Here is a 14,619-nt window from a genome sequence, read left to right as displayed (position 1 = left end):
AAGTTCGGTTAAGTTCAGTTCAGCTTGCAAAATACAAATTGTAAATTGAACCAAACCACACAGTTTTGTTAAAAAGTGATCCAAACACACCCGAACCAAAACGCACTTCTTTTAAACACAAAAGAACCAAATTTTATTCTAGAATTCAAAAATGTGTTTTCTTAGGCTATAAATATGGTGTTAAAGGAGATGTTTTTTTTATTTACAAATGAAACAAGTTTTTATTTCTAGAGATACTATTTCTTATGAACACATTTTTTTATACCAAACTATTGACCAAAACATTGTATGATGAAATTGCATGAGGGATCTTAGGGTCAAAATTGGGGTCTTACAATATGCACACAAGAAAGGGCTCCTTAGGAGTACCTAGGACACTTTGGGTGTTAACACCTTCCCTCTATGTAACCAACCCTCTTACCTGTAATCTCTGGCATTTTATTAGTTTTGATTTGAAAACTTCTTATTTTTGGGTTTTGTTCGTACTTTTCCCTTTTCCCTTGGAAACAATAAAACCGCGGTGGCGACTCTTGTTATGTGATGTCTAGCTTATCCATAGCTTGATGATCATGAATTTACCGCTACAATATGAAAGTCCCAAAAGGTCTAAAAGTCCTTCATAATAAGTTAGTTCGCAAATTAAATTGTTTCATATATGGTTTAAAGCAAGCCAGTAGACAATGGAACCAAAATCTCATATCTACTCTAATTAATCTAGGTTATATGCAATCTAGGTCTGATTATTCTTCGTTCACAAAGAATATTGATAATTTTTTCACTGCTAAGTTAGTTTATATTGATGACTTACTAATTACAGGTACCCATATGAACTAAATTTCTCATTTAAAACAAGTTTTGGCCACACAGTTTAGCATCAAGGATCTAGGAAATGTCAAATATTTCCTTGGATTTGAAGTAGCTCATTCTTCCAAATGACTAGTTATACGTCAAAGTAAGTATCTCTTAGACATCCTCCAAGAAGTTGGATTACTTGGTGCTAACCCCCTCACATATTTTTCATTTGACTACTTAATCAACCCTCTCCTACAAGACACACACATAATACTAACATTCCCACCATATCACGATCCTTACCTATCCTCACACCTCAAATACCTACCCCTCCAAGCGTGGACCATCCTGCCCTTCAAGTTCTTGGAATCTTTACCCTCTTGAAAGAACACACCTTCCAACAGAATGTTGTTAGGTTTATCCTTTAAGGGGAACCCAAGCTGACGGCGAGCCAAAATAGGATTGTAATTAATTCCACCACATGTACCAAGAAGAGGCACATTGGAGAATTCACCACAAGAATCAATAATCTTCACACCATCATACACACGGTTGTACCAAGAGATATCATCATTAGTGAGAGACATAAGTCTCGTGGACCACCGTAGACATCCCTTGTTCTCTTTGAAGGCAAGCGTCTGAGACAAGTGCGAAATAAACCACTTGTACAACAGAGGCAAACAGCACACAATGGTACCACCACCCTTTGCATTCCTCATATGCAAAGAGAAAAAAGTGTCACCCAACAGAGTCGGAACGGGATTAAGAGTAGAGAAAATCCTAATAGCGTTCACATCCACAAAATTGTCGATGTTGGGGAATAACACTAGCCCATAGATGAGAAGTACAGATACGGCTTCAAAGGCGTCCTCACTCATGGCCTTCCCAAAAAAAGTAGCTTGGGCGATGAGAAAATCAGATGGAAGACCTTGAATTCCACCTTTGGTAGTCATATGAGCACCAATATCAGATACATCTATGTGAAACATATCAGCAATCTCTTGGGAAGAGGGAACTCTCTCCAAGCCACTGAACGACAACTGATCCAGAATAGGTATACCCACAAGATAGGCATACTCCTCAAGTGTAGGCAAAAGCTGGAAATCCGGAAAAGTGAAGCAACGGTATAGAGGATCATAGAACTGCACCAACACACTCATCAGACCTTTATCCACCTGAGTAGCAAGAATAGACAGAAGCTTCCCATGGCGAGCTTTGAACTCCAAGGGATCTAATACATAAGATGTCAAACTCCTTAACTCTCTCAAGTCGGGTTGTCTGAAACTGTACTTCTTCGTATTCCTTCTTTGCTTATCCATGTCTGAAAATTTGCAAATAGACCTCTTAAGTTCCTTGAAAAATTTCTCATTGTTGATGATATGGATGCAATTGAATGCATGGATGCATGAATGCAACAATCACACTCAAGGATCAAGCAAGTCACATCACACAAAGGTCACGGGATGGATCAAGTCATCCTCAATATCAGTCATCCATTTTGGTGGATTATGGTTTACCCCTTATCAACACCCAAGTTCCATTGATATTGAGGATATACGAGAACAGATCAACCGCGAGTCAAGGGTTTGTTGTAAGTCACGAGCATGGAGTCTCGGTTAAGAACCACCCAAAGGGAGTGTAGTATGGTTAAACCTGACAATCATGTTCTAAAAGAGGTTCCCATAGTCATCATCTCATCTTTCTGATATTATCGGATAAAACGACTACTCGTATTCCAAAAATATTCTCAAGAGAGACTCTTATGAGCGTAGTATCACGTAACAATCATATCAAATTTTACACTTGAACGACCTCCGCACTACATCCTAAAGTAGGCCAAGATGGGCAAGGTAATCTAAGGTCCTTGGCTTCTAAGGTTTATATTGGAAAGAGTAATGCCTAACCTACTCGTGTGACATTATTGATCCCAACAAGACCTCCACCAAGTGAATGGGCTTGTAAGTCAACTTGCTAAGGAATAACTCCACACAAGTCAACAAGACTATGCCATTCTCCTATCATAAGTGCACTCGAGTTCGGGTATAGAACTCATCTCACAAGAGACCACCAAGCACACAAGCAATTAATATATCAAGCAAATCATACATTACAAACAATACAGTCATCCCAAATTTTGCACAAAAATATGCCACAAATAAATATAAACATACAATACAACAAAGGCAAAAAGTAGGCTAAACACACTAGGAAGCAACGTCTCCCCAGCAGAGTCGCCACTTTTCTGTAGCGGGGTATTCGTTACCTTTAGATTTATTGACTAAATCAAAAGTAAGCATACAATTCGAGTCGCCACCGCACTTCTATTTATCCAAAGGAAAGGTTAGAAAGCGAACAAAAACCAAGTAAAAAGTTTTATCAAATCAAAAACTAATAAAAATGTCAGAGATCTGGGTAAGGGGGTTGGTTACGAAATGGGAAGGTTTTAAGCACCCAAAACATCCTTAGTACTCTAAGGGAGCCCTTTTTGCAAATGTGTATTGTAGGTTGGTATTTGTGAAAATATTTGTGCAAACAAGATTGGGGAGATGAGAAAAGAATATACATTATTTACAATTTTATTGTTTGAATGGATAAACCCAATGCCTACGTACCATCACAAAGGTAGGATTAAAACCTCGTAGTTCGGGGTAAAAATCTCAAAAGATTGGTGAATTGATTTGATCAAAAGCCTTGAGGTCTTTTGTTATCAAAGGGAGAAAACTCAACCTAAACCAACAATCCACCATGTGAGGAGAGCTTCAACATACTAGCGAGGGATCCACCCTATAATAAGTATGGAAGACTTATAGTCCAATCACTAAGGATAAGGTGAGGTTTACATCAACCACTATGATAACTCAAACCTATGGCTAATGTTTATGAAAAAGTTTTTAACAAAGATGGCCATTGGAACCACAAAAACAACTTGAAGTGAGTTGTATTTACAAGTTATAAGTATTTATAAAATGAAGTCAAAGTTGACTTAAGATTCATTCAATGAGTATTAATGAAAAGAGTTTGAAAAATCAAAGGCATAAGGCCTAGGTTTCTAATTTGAAAACCATGTCATAGTTTGCACAAAATGAGTTTGGCTTGGGTTAGAGTGGAGAGAAGAAGATAAGGGCTAGTCCTAAAGCATGCAAAGATGAGAGAAGAGATAAAACCCTTGGAGTTCCTTTCTTGAGATCATAAAGATGATTCAAGATGCTCCTTTCCTTTGGACTTAGCAAGCAACAAGCAATCAAAACAAGTATTATATTCAAGCTCTTAGGATCTCCATTTGACTTGTCTCTCATAACTTGGATACTCATGACAATGGTCCTTCTTACTATCTCAAGGTGGAATCCCTATCACACAAGAGCAAACAATCAAAAAGTTCACAAACACAATAAGTGAAATGGACAAAGAATTGAGTTTAGACTAAGGGTCCTTCCAAGTCAACTTTAAGATTAAGCATTCTAAAGGCATGAGGCCTAGTTGCTCTTCAACAAATTTAGCATTCTAAAGGCATGAGACCTGGTTGCTCTTGAACTCCTTTAAGCATAGGTAAGGTCTTAATTCTAAGTCATTTCTCCTTTTTGCATTGGGTTCCCACAAACAAAGACAAACAAACACAAAGCAACAATATATTTACACAATAATAAGCTCAAATGAGCAAAAGGAAAATGACATAAACATAAAATATGAGCTCAAGTGAGCAAAGTAAAAAGCAATATGAATAAATGAGCAAGAATGTAAATTGCAAGAATTAAATGCTTGAATTAAAGTTAGTAGTTAATGGTTAATGTTAGTGTGTCATAAGACAATTTAGCGCTATGTTAAGCAATCGTAAGTGGACTAATCTAGTAGTCACACCTATCTGAGGCCGGTCAATAAAACTATAGGCAAATAAACACAAGTTAGAGATCATGACTAGTAAGCCAAGCTCCTACAACTTGCCATGCCAAAAGAAAAGAAGAAAGACCTTGTATGGATTTTAGGTTTTTTGCTTGACCAAGAAGTAACCTATCTTGGACACAAAGCAACTCACTTGATCTTTGATCAAGTTGAGTTTGATTTGGATCAAAGAAGGTTAAGCCTCTCATATGTCAAGGCTAACCACAAATCATTAACTCATTGGCCAAAATAAGAAGAAGAAGATGAAGATGAAGATGAAGTGGAAAGAACAAAAGGAGAATTCAAAAGACATGCACAATTGGTCAAAATAGAAACAAAACACCATCAACCAATATATAACAGAAGAGAAATGAAGTTTAGAAGTCAACAAAGTCAAACATATTTTTTGGTATTTTTGAAATTAAGATAAATGCAAAATTAAAATGGATAAAATATGGTCAAACTTCAAATTCAATTCAAATCAACTTCAACAAGTCCAATTGAATCATCATAAGTCTAACATGGTCAAACAAGGTTTGACAAAAAATTTCAACATTTTTTGAAAAGAGAAACTATTTAAAATCAATTAAAAACAATAAAATATAACACAAATGAATTAAAATCTCAAATCAATTAAGAAATTGATGAGATTTTTTTTCATAGACTTGTCATGATCCATAGGTGTTAAGAAAATATTTTTGGAATTTTTGGATATCAAAAAGTATTTAAAATGAATTAAAAACTATCAAAAACAAAATAATTCACAAAAAGTATTAAATGAAGTCACAAAAATAATTAAAAATCAGATTATGAAAATAGATTTTTCAAGAAATTTTTTGCCATTGGTCTCATATTTCTATGACTTCAAATAAAATAGTTATGAATTTTTTAAAATAAATGGAATTAAAAGAAAATAAAACAGAAAACATAAAATATAAAAAATCAGGGAGCGCTAGATCCACTTCATTAAATGACGTGGACACATCAAGCGGTCCAGAAGCGCGTTCCCACCATGGTCATTAGTCAAGCGCGAAACAAACTGAATTAAAATAAGTCATGTGAACCAAAGGCCATGATTAGATCATATGAGTGAGATCCAAAGGCTCAGGTGGTTCCACGTGGGGATGGTGGTGGAAACCACCATCTTCTCCGGTGGACCAACCAACTCCGGCCACCAGTTGCAGGTTTTTGAACCTCAACCAAAATGCACGAGCCAGGTACCAAAATGAAGCTGGGGTGATGTACATCACCCCTGTAACCTTGGATTGTCCTCAAGATTTCTATTAAGTGAGAAATCTGAGCTTGAAAATCCAGGTATGCAAACTGAAAAGCTTCAAAACGTGAAATCAAGACCACCACTGGCCTGCCTCTTGCTCGAGGACTTCAGAAAACCATTTGAACACAAGCAATTCACATTGTATGATGAGATTTAGATCAAAACAGTTAGAGGATAAACCTTTGAAGAGCAGCTTTGATCAGCATGATTCCTTCCAACTTTTGCTTCCAATTTGATCTTTAGATGTGATATGATTGCAAGGCTAAGGAATAAGTCTTGAAGATTAACTGATTTTGTTGAAATTCAAGCTTGAATTGAGAAAATAAAAATCAGAATTACTTTAAGTGTGGTTGGGTTTTGATTTCAGCAGAGCTTCAGATTTCCTTGAGGTTGAGATTTGAATGAGGGAAGCATTGTATTTATAGCTGAAATACAAGCAAAGCAAGGCAAAAACTCGGGTGGATGAAGCTTTGGGTCCTCCATGCATGAGATTGTACAGGCACACGTGAGGCCCAAACTCAAGTGGAAATGCAATTTGATATCATAATGAGTTGAAATGGACGTGCATTCTGAGCTGCATTGGCTTGTGCATGAAATTACAAAGTGAAATGCATATTTGATCATAAATGTTCCCCTCTTCGAAAGTCAGACATAAAAAATCCAAACATAGGCATGTGAGTAATGGTTGGAAAGGTCTTGACATAAGGAACAAAATCTATGTTGGGAAAAAATCCATTTGGAGTTTGTAAAGTTTTGAAAACTGGACTTGAAGTTTGAGGTACAAAACATGTCTTTGAAAAATTTGCCAAAAGTGACCAACTTCAAGCCCTTCTGTTTCAATTATTCAAGTCTCAAATGGAAAAACCTTCAACATAAAAGTTGTAGATCGTTTCAAGATGATTAATTTGGACTTAAATATTTCATCATTTGGAATTTTGATGAGAAAGTTATGGGCACTTGAAGTTGGACATTTTTCAAATTCAATGGTTTTGGTCCAAAGTGACCTATAATGTTTTGTATTATCACATGTGTTTATTTTAGTATTATAAAATTTTGTCCAACATAAAATTTTAATTAGACATATTAAGCTTTCAAATGCAATTTGTCTCACCTCAAAATCATAATAAATGAAGAAGTTAGGTCCTTGGGAAGTTGACCCAAAATTAGGGTTTCAATCAAAATGACCTATAATGTTTTGAAATGAATGATGACCTTCAAAGTTTCAAATGGATTTTTGATGAACATGAAAGTTGTTCATATGGTTCTTAAGAACATTTTTTATCTTAGGGTCATATTCATTTTACCAACATATTAAACGTTAGGTCTCAGTGGAACTCAGAGTGGTTAGATGATTTGACTGGTCAACTTCTCAAGGCCAAACTTCAAATCTTGATGAATGAATGATTAAGGATACTCACATAAGCTCATATATGCATAAAATAGTGAATGAAAGAACTTACCTTGATTGAATTTGATCATGGGTTGAGGTTGCTTCATGAGCAAGGCACAGTCAATGCACAGTTGAATTAGGGTGTCCTTGGGAAACAATCCTCAAGCCCTTTGGTTTATCTTGATCAAATTGACAAATTGAGATACTTGGGAGGCATATATGATGATTAGGAACCTTGTGGACCATTGTCATGCTTGTTTTCATCTTCATCTGGCCACTTCATTGAGCATAGGAGCCTCCTAGGAGCAAGGGATCTCATGATTGCTTGAGCTTCAAAACAAAAGAGGTTAGTGACATATTTTTGTGCTTTTTGTTAGTAAACAAAATAAGAAAAATAATAATATACAATACAAGCATGCTTGGTGGTCTCAAACCAACTCATACAAGTCCCAACCCTAGGGTTAAGGAGCCAAACATGCTATGATCCTTGAGGCAATGCAATGAGCAATGATATGATGCCATGAGGGATCTTAGGGTCAAAATTAGGGTCTTACACTGTCGATGGGGCCACATGACAATAAACCTTGTGGAATGCATGAACGTCGTATTCAAAGGCATTAGAAATCTTCCAATAACCGCCTTGGTCAGATCAATCTATTATAGGTTAGCCTCTACGTTCGCAACCAGAGGTGAAAGATGGAGTGCGGTGTTAATGTCTGGGCAAGTATTCAATGAGTGTTGCATGAAAGTCATGAAAGAGGAGAGCATCAAAGCTAGCACACACGCTGTAACAGTCTTTGACCGTCATAGGCAAAATTTCAGCGTGCAGGAAACAATGGACCACAACGATGGGAGACCAAATTTAGCTTATGTTGTCAAACTAAATAGAAGTTGGTTGCGACTGTGGAAAATTCCTGGTCTTCTGCATTCCTTGCTCCCATGTCATTTGCAGCATGCGCACATACTCGTCAGGACGCTTACAGTCATCTATATGATGTGTACAAGGCCATCACCGTCATGAATGTTTATAATAAAAGCTTCTCGGTGCTACCAATGGAGGAATACCGGTCTCCATACGAAGGTGACATAGTTTGGCACAACGAAGAGATGCGTAGAAAGAAAAAAGGACGGCCAAACAGCACACGTATCAGGACAGAAATGGATACGACAGATAAAATGATAAGACTATGTAGTATTTGTCGTCAACCAGAACACAATAAGAGCAACCGTCCCAACCGAGGAGCATCATCTGGGTCATAATCTTTTTGTAACATTGGATTTTTGTAACCTTTAATTTTTATATATCATTAAGTTTTTGTTATAACGAGGTTCACAACAAACATCACTACAACATAAGCAAACTGAAAACAGAATATTTCTAACTGATTACAACAATCAAGGTGGTGTCATCTCGTCCGAACATCATTTCCCTAGCATCCTTATCAGTTTTCATTTGCACCCAACCAAAGATATTGTCGAGTCTCTCAATACTTCTAATTTTTTTCCGTTCTGGTATTTTTCCATCTAACCAACGAACCAGCTCCCTCTTCAGTTGATCGAAAGTAGTGATGTTCCAGAAGAACATCAACATCTGAGGTTTGTCTCTCGCATAAATCACCTTTCCATAGCGGCGACGAACACCAAACATGATTGCCAAATGATGAAATGAGATGTGGAAAAATGATTCACACAACACCTCTATTTATAACCAAAAAAAATGCAAAAAAAACACTGAGGTGTCAATCAAATTGACGTCTCCTTTCAAGTCATACACATGGGCACCAATTGAATTGGCTGCACCATGTGCCATAGCCAATCCAATTGGCGTCTGCACTCTATTTTTAAGATGAGGCGCCAATTGGATTGTCGCATCCTCCTAAAAGTGGAATAGTTTAGATTTTTTTTTTAAAATAGGGTTATTTTTGGAATTTTTTTTAAAAATTGGGTTATTTTTATAAAAAATTCTATATCCACCATGTAGTTGTGATCAGGATTAACTAGTTGTGATTAAGGAGATATTGAAAATGTTTAATTTATTTTTGAATTTTATTATCTATAGTATTTATTTTGATTTGTCATTGATTAATTAATTGGAAAAAAAATATTCTAATTATGCATATCAAAAGAAGAGGAAAGTTCTTTTGATGAAGAAGAAAATCCATATGAAATCATTATGCAGATTGCCTTATCAATACTCGTATGCAGCTGATTTAACAAATTTTATAATTTTTTTATCAATGTCAAATTTATTTGATGCTTTGGAAAGAGAGTTTCACTATTTCCTTCATTAATATAGTATCTGTAGAATTGTTCTAACAATCTAACCTATAAGAAGATTGAAGGCTATAGAATAGACAATTATGTTCCTCTATAACATAAATCAGGAAGTACGTGTAAGATTAATATTATTTAAAATCTCCAATGTTATTTCCTATAATAATAGGTACTCCCTCCGTTTTTTATTATAAGTCGTTTTTTATTTTTCACACGTATTAAGAAATGTAATAATTGTGGTATAAAAAAGAGAAATTATGAAGGATTTTACAAAGTTGTCCTTCATTAATGATATTGGAAAGATAAATTAATATAATTGAAAGAAGAGAGAATAATAAATATTTAAGGGTATAATAGGAAAAATAACATTAATGACTCATTGATATTATAAAACGACTTATATTGTGGTACAAAATATTTTCCCTAAGCGACTTATAATAAAAAACTGAGGTAGTATATGTTTACTGTAATATTACGTGTAAAAAATGTAGTGTGTAAACAAACTAATTTATTAATATTATGTGTAAACAATGTAATAAGTATTTTTTTAAAAATTATCTTTCCCATCAGGTTCGGCCATAAACGAGAGATATGTGACGCTAGTTTTGAAAATATAAAAAAGCTATTGTTGGAGATCAAACAAATGGTCATTTCAACTATCCCCTCGGTTATTCTAAATCTGAGAGGTATAATGGAGAGTTTTCATGATGCTCTTCGTTACCTCGCATCTATAACCAAGGTTAAATTAACTTCACGCCCGAGGTTAAATGTGTTTTTATAGTAGTGGATGCAAAAGGCATGGGACGTCATACAAGGTGATTTTCATCTTGCCTATAGGTAGGTGGAAAGGTGACGTCTCTCAGTGTCACCTCTCTATAAAAGTCGCAGGTGACGTCTCTCAGTGTCACCTCTTTATAAAAGTCGCTTGCATGTCGTTGTTTATGGTCAGATACGCATCATAACATAAACCGACAAGACTGTAATATCGGATAACATCAATGAACCAAGCAACAGTAGAATGTACCAACTTTAAAATCTTTCTGCCGTGGTTAATCGATTTCAAACAATCACGCTTATGTGAAAAAAATATAACCATCAGTATGGATTTAATAAGTTGACAACATATGTATTGCAAAAGAAAAGAAATATATCTCTTCATAACAGACATGCAGGCAATATGGTATGCATAAAGATGAAGTAAGAATATATTAAATGGGTCTTTTGGGTAACTTTCTAATGGGGCATCGGGATCGGCAACGACTTCCTCTTGGGCTTTAGGGGCTTCAGGGTCAACATGGGCTTCAAGAACTTCAATTTCTGCTGCATCATATGCCTGAGAGGCTTGAGAGAGTCGACAATGAGAACAATACGAGTGGAAACCGCGAGGTTGTGAAGTAGATGCACCATTAAACGAGTTATCAATAACTTGTGGCTTCGTGGTCCTCGTTGCGGCCCTCTCACGTCATACTAACGTAGTTTGAGACACACATCTGAGCCTAATCCGACCAGTGTTATTTTCAGCCATTGAACATGCGTTAGAAACATAGACAGATACAAACAGCATATCCAGAGAAATTCATAAATTCCACTAAATCACCCAAATAATTCATGTGTTTAATCCAGAGATGCACCTCCGAAAATAATGCAGACTAAATCCAGAGATGCATCTATGGACAATCTGCGATTGTCTCCCATGACAGCAACCTATTTCATGCCATAACAGTCCTAAAAACCCTTAATGCATGTTATTCTAACTTACCAATTTCGTTTGCACTGCTATCTAATATGCTTAAAATAACTAATGTAACTTAAAAAACTAACTACAACTCAAAACATGAAAAGAAAAGAAAATTTGAAAAGTTATTAAATGAAATGATTGATGAGAAGGATAAGCTTGGATGTTGTGAGATGTTAGAAACCAGGAGAAAGGGCTCCACTGACATAAGCTTCAATGAAAGGATGAGATGCTTCAATGATTGTGAGAGGGAGAAGTCAAGTGTGTTTTTTTGAACTTGGGAGAAAATGAAGAAGAAGGAAGAGGGAATGATCTGGCGTGGGATATGAAATAAAAACGTCTGAAGATGCATCTCCAGACCACCCACAAATATTTCAATAAATAGTATTTATTGAGATACATCTCCGAACACATTTTTCACACATATGGAGATGCATCTCCAGATTAAGTTTTGACATAATACGGACGTCTCTTCAATTTAGTATGATAATTGGCTAAAATAGGTGTATCTGGAGATGCATCTCCGAATTCTATGGAGATTATAGAATATGATATTTTCAAGGTGGTGTGGTGTAAGACCCTAATTTTGACCCTAAGATCCCTCATGGTATCATGTTATTGCACAAGTGCATTGCCTCAAGGATCATAGCATGTTTGGCTCCTTAACCCTAGGGTTGGGACTTGTTTGAGTGTTTTGAGACCACCAAGCATGCTTGTATTGTATATTATTGCATTTATTATTTGATTAATAATCAAAAGCACAAAAATATGTCACTAACTCTTTTTGTTTTGAAGCTCAAGTGATCATGTGCTCCATAATGCTCTTAGGAGGCTCATAAGCCCATTGAAATGGCCAGATGAAGATGAGGAAAAGCATGACAATGGTCCACAAAGCTCCTAATTATCATATATGTCTCCCAATTATCTCAATTTTCCAATTTGATCAAGATAACCCAAAGGGCTTGAAGATTATTTCCCAAGGAAACCCTAATTCCATTATGCTTTGACCGTGCCTTGCCCATGAAGTAATCTCAACCTCTGATCAAATTTAATCAAGTTAAGTTCTTTCATTCATCATTTTATGCATATATGATCCTATTTGAGAATCCTCAATCATTTATTCATCAAGATTGGAAGTTTGGCCTTGAAAAGTTGACCAGTCAAGTCATCTGATTAAACTGAGGATCACTGAGATATAACTTTTTATGTGTTTCTCAAATGAAGATTACCCTAAGATAAAAAATGTTTATAAGACCCATATGAACAACTCTAATGTTCATCAAAAATCAATTTTAAACTTGGAAGGTCATCATTCATTTCAAAACATTATATGTCATTTTGACTGAAACCCTAATTTTGGGTCAACTTACCAAGGGCGTAACTTCCTTGATTTTTATGATTTTGAGGTGATACCAAATCCATTGGAAAGCTTAAGATGTCTAATTAAAATTTTATGTTGGATAAAATTTAATAATCTTAAAATAAATACATGTGATAATGCAAAACATTATAGGTCACATTGGACCTAATTCATTGAATTTGGAAAAGTACCCAACTTCAAATACCCATAACTTTGTCATAGAAAATCCAAATGATGCAAAATTTGAGTCTAAATTGATCATCTTGAAAAGTTCTACAACTCTAATGTTGGAGGTTTTTTCATTTGAGGCTTACATCATAAAAACAGAGGGGTTTGATTAGGCTTGCTTTTGGTGAAAATTTTCAAATGTGACTTAAACATGTTTTGTACTTGGATCTTCCAGGCCAGTTTTCATTAATTTTCACATGCCAAATGAATTTTTTCCCAACATGACTTTTGTTCCTTATTTCAAGGGCTTTCCATCCATTTACTCACAATACTCTTTTGGACTTACCATTTGAGAGTTTCGAATTCATTTCCATTTAGGTGTATTTTGATATTTCATGATGAAACTTGAAAATGCAAGCTTGTTCCCTCCAAAATGCATGACCAAATGTTCTTCATGTGAGCTCAGCAAACTTCTGCAATCATCTTTGGGCCTTCCACACGCATGTACAGGCCCATGCACATCCAAGTTCAATTGCCATGCACATGAAAAAAGTGTGATCATCTGATACTTTCAGCTATAAATAGAGGTTCCCTCTCATTCATTCATCAACCTTTTGGAGATCTGAATTGCTGCAGCATTGAAACCATAGCCATACCAAAGGAATTTATCAAAATTTGTTCTCACTTTCGAGCTTGAAATTCAGCATCATTAGCTGAACTTCAAAGCCTAATTCCTTAGCCTTTCATTTCCCCTACATCCATAGATCAAAGAGGAGCAAGAAACTTGGAGGATTCGTGGCCTGAAGTGCTTCAATTCAGAGGTATACATTCAAACTTTTTGGATCTAGAACTCTCAATTCAATGTAGCATTCTTGTGTTTGTGTGGTTTTCTGAAGTCCTCACACTTGAGGCAAGCCATTGGTGCTTTCAATTCATCATTTCATGAGCTTACAGTTGGAAGACCATGATCTTCTTCTTCACGTTTCTCTCAATATAGGAAGAGTGAGGAAGATCCAATGGTACAGTGATGATCTCCATCACACGAGCTTCATTTCAATGTCCTTGTTTTCCATTTTCAAGAAACTTTTTTTCTCTGCAACTGGTGTCCGGATTCTGTTGACTCGCCGGAGAAGACGATGGTTTCCACCACCACCACAACGTGTCTTGTTTCCTGGCCATTGGATCTGGATGCCACGTTTTAATCTTGATCATTCATTTGGAATACTTCATTTAATGCCTTATGCAGCGCGTTTGACTGGGATGCATCGTGCACCCTCATATTTGGACCATTGACTGATGCCACGTCAATTAATGAAGTCCATCACGCGGCTGTGGTTTTTTCCATTTATTCTATTTTCTTTTATTTTCAGTTAATTCATTTGATTTTCAACAATTCATTAAAAATTCATTTGAAGTCAGAAAAATATGAGACCAATTCTAAAAAAAAATCTTGAAAAATCTAGTTTCATATTATGATTTTTAATTATTTTTGTGACTTCATTTGATATTTTTCATGGATTATTTGATTTTTAATAGTTTTAATTCATTTTAAAATACTTTTTGACTTTTGAAAAATCCAAAAATATTTTTATAGCATTTATGGATCATGATAAATCAATGAAAAATAGTCTCACCAATTTATTATTTGATTTGAGATTATTTGAGATTTTAACTCATATTATGTTATTTTTTAATTGTTTTTAATTACTTTCTGGTTTCAAAAATTTGTGAGAAAATTAGTCAAAACT

Source organism: Lathyrus oleraceus, chromosome 6 (assembly GCF_024323335.1).
Source record: "Lathyrus oleraceus cultivar Zhongwan6 chromosome 6, CAAS_Psat_ZW6_1.0, whole genome shotgun sequence".
NCBI lineage: Eukaryota > Viridiplantae > Streptophyta > Magnoliopsida > Fabales > Fabaceae > Lathyrus > Lathyrus oleraceus.
Note: the sequence above shows the minus strand (reverse complement) of the source record.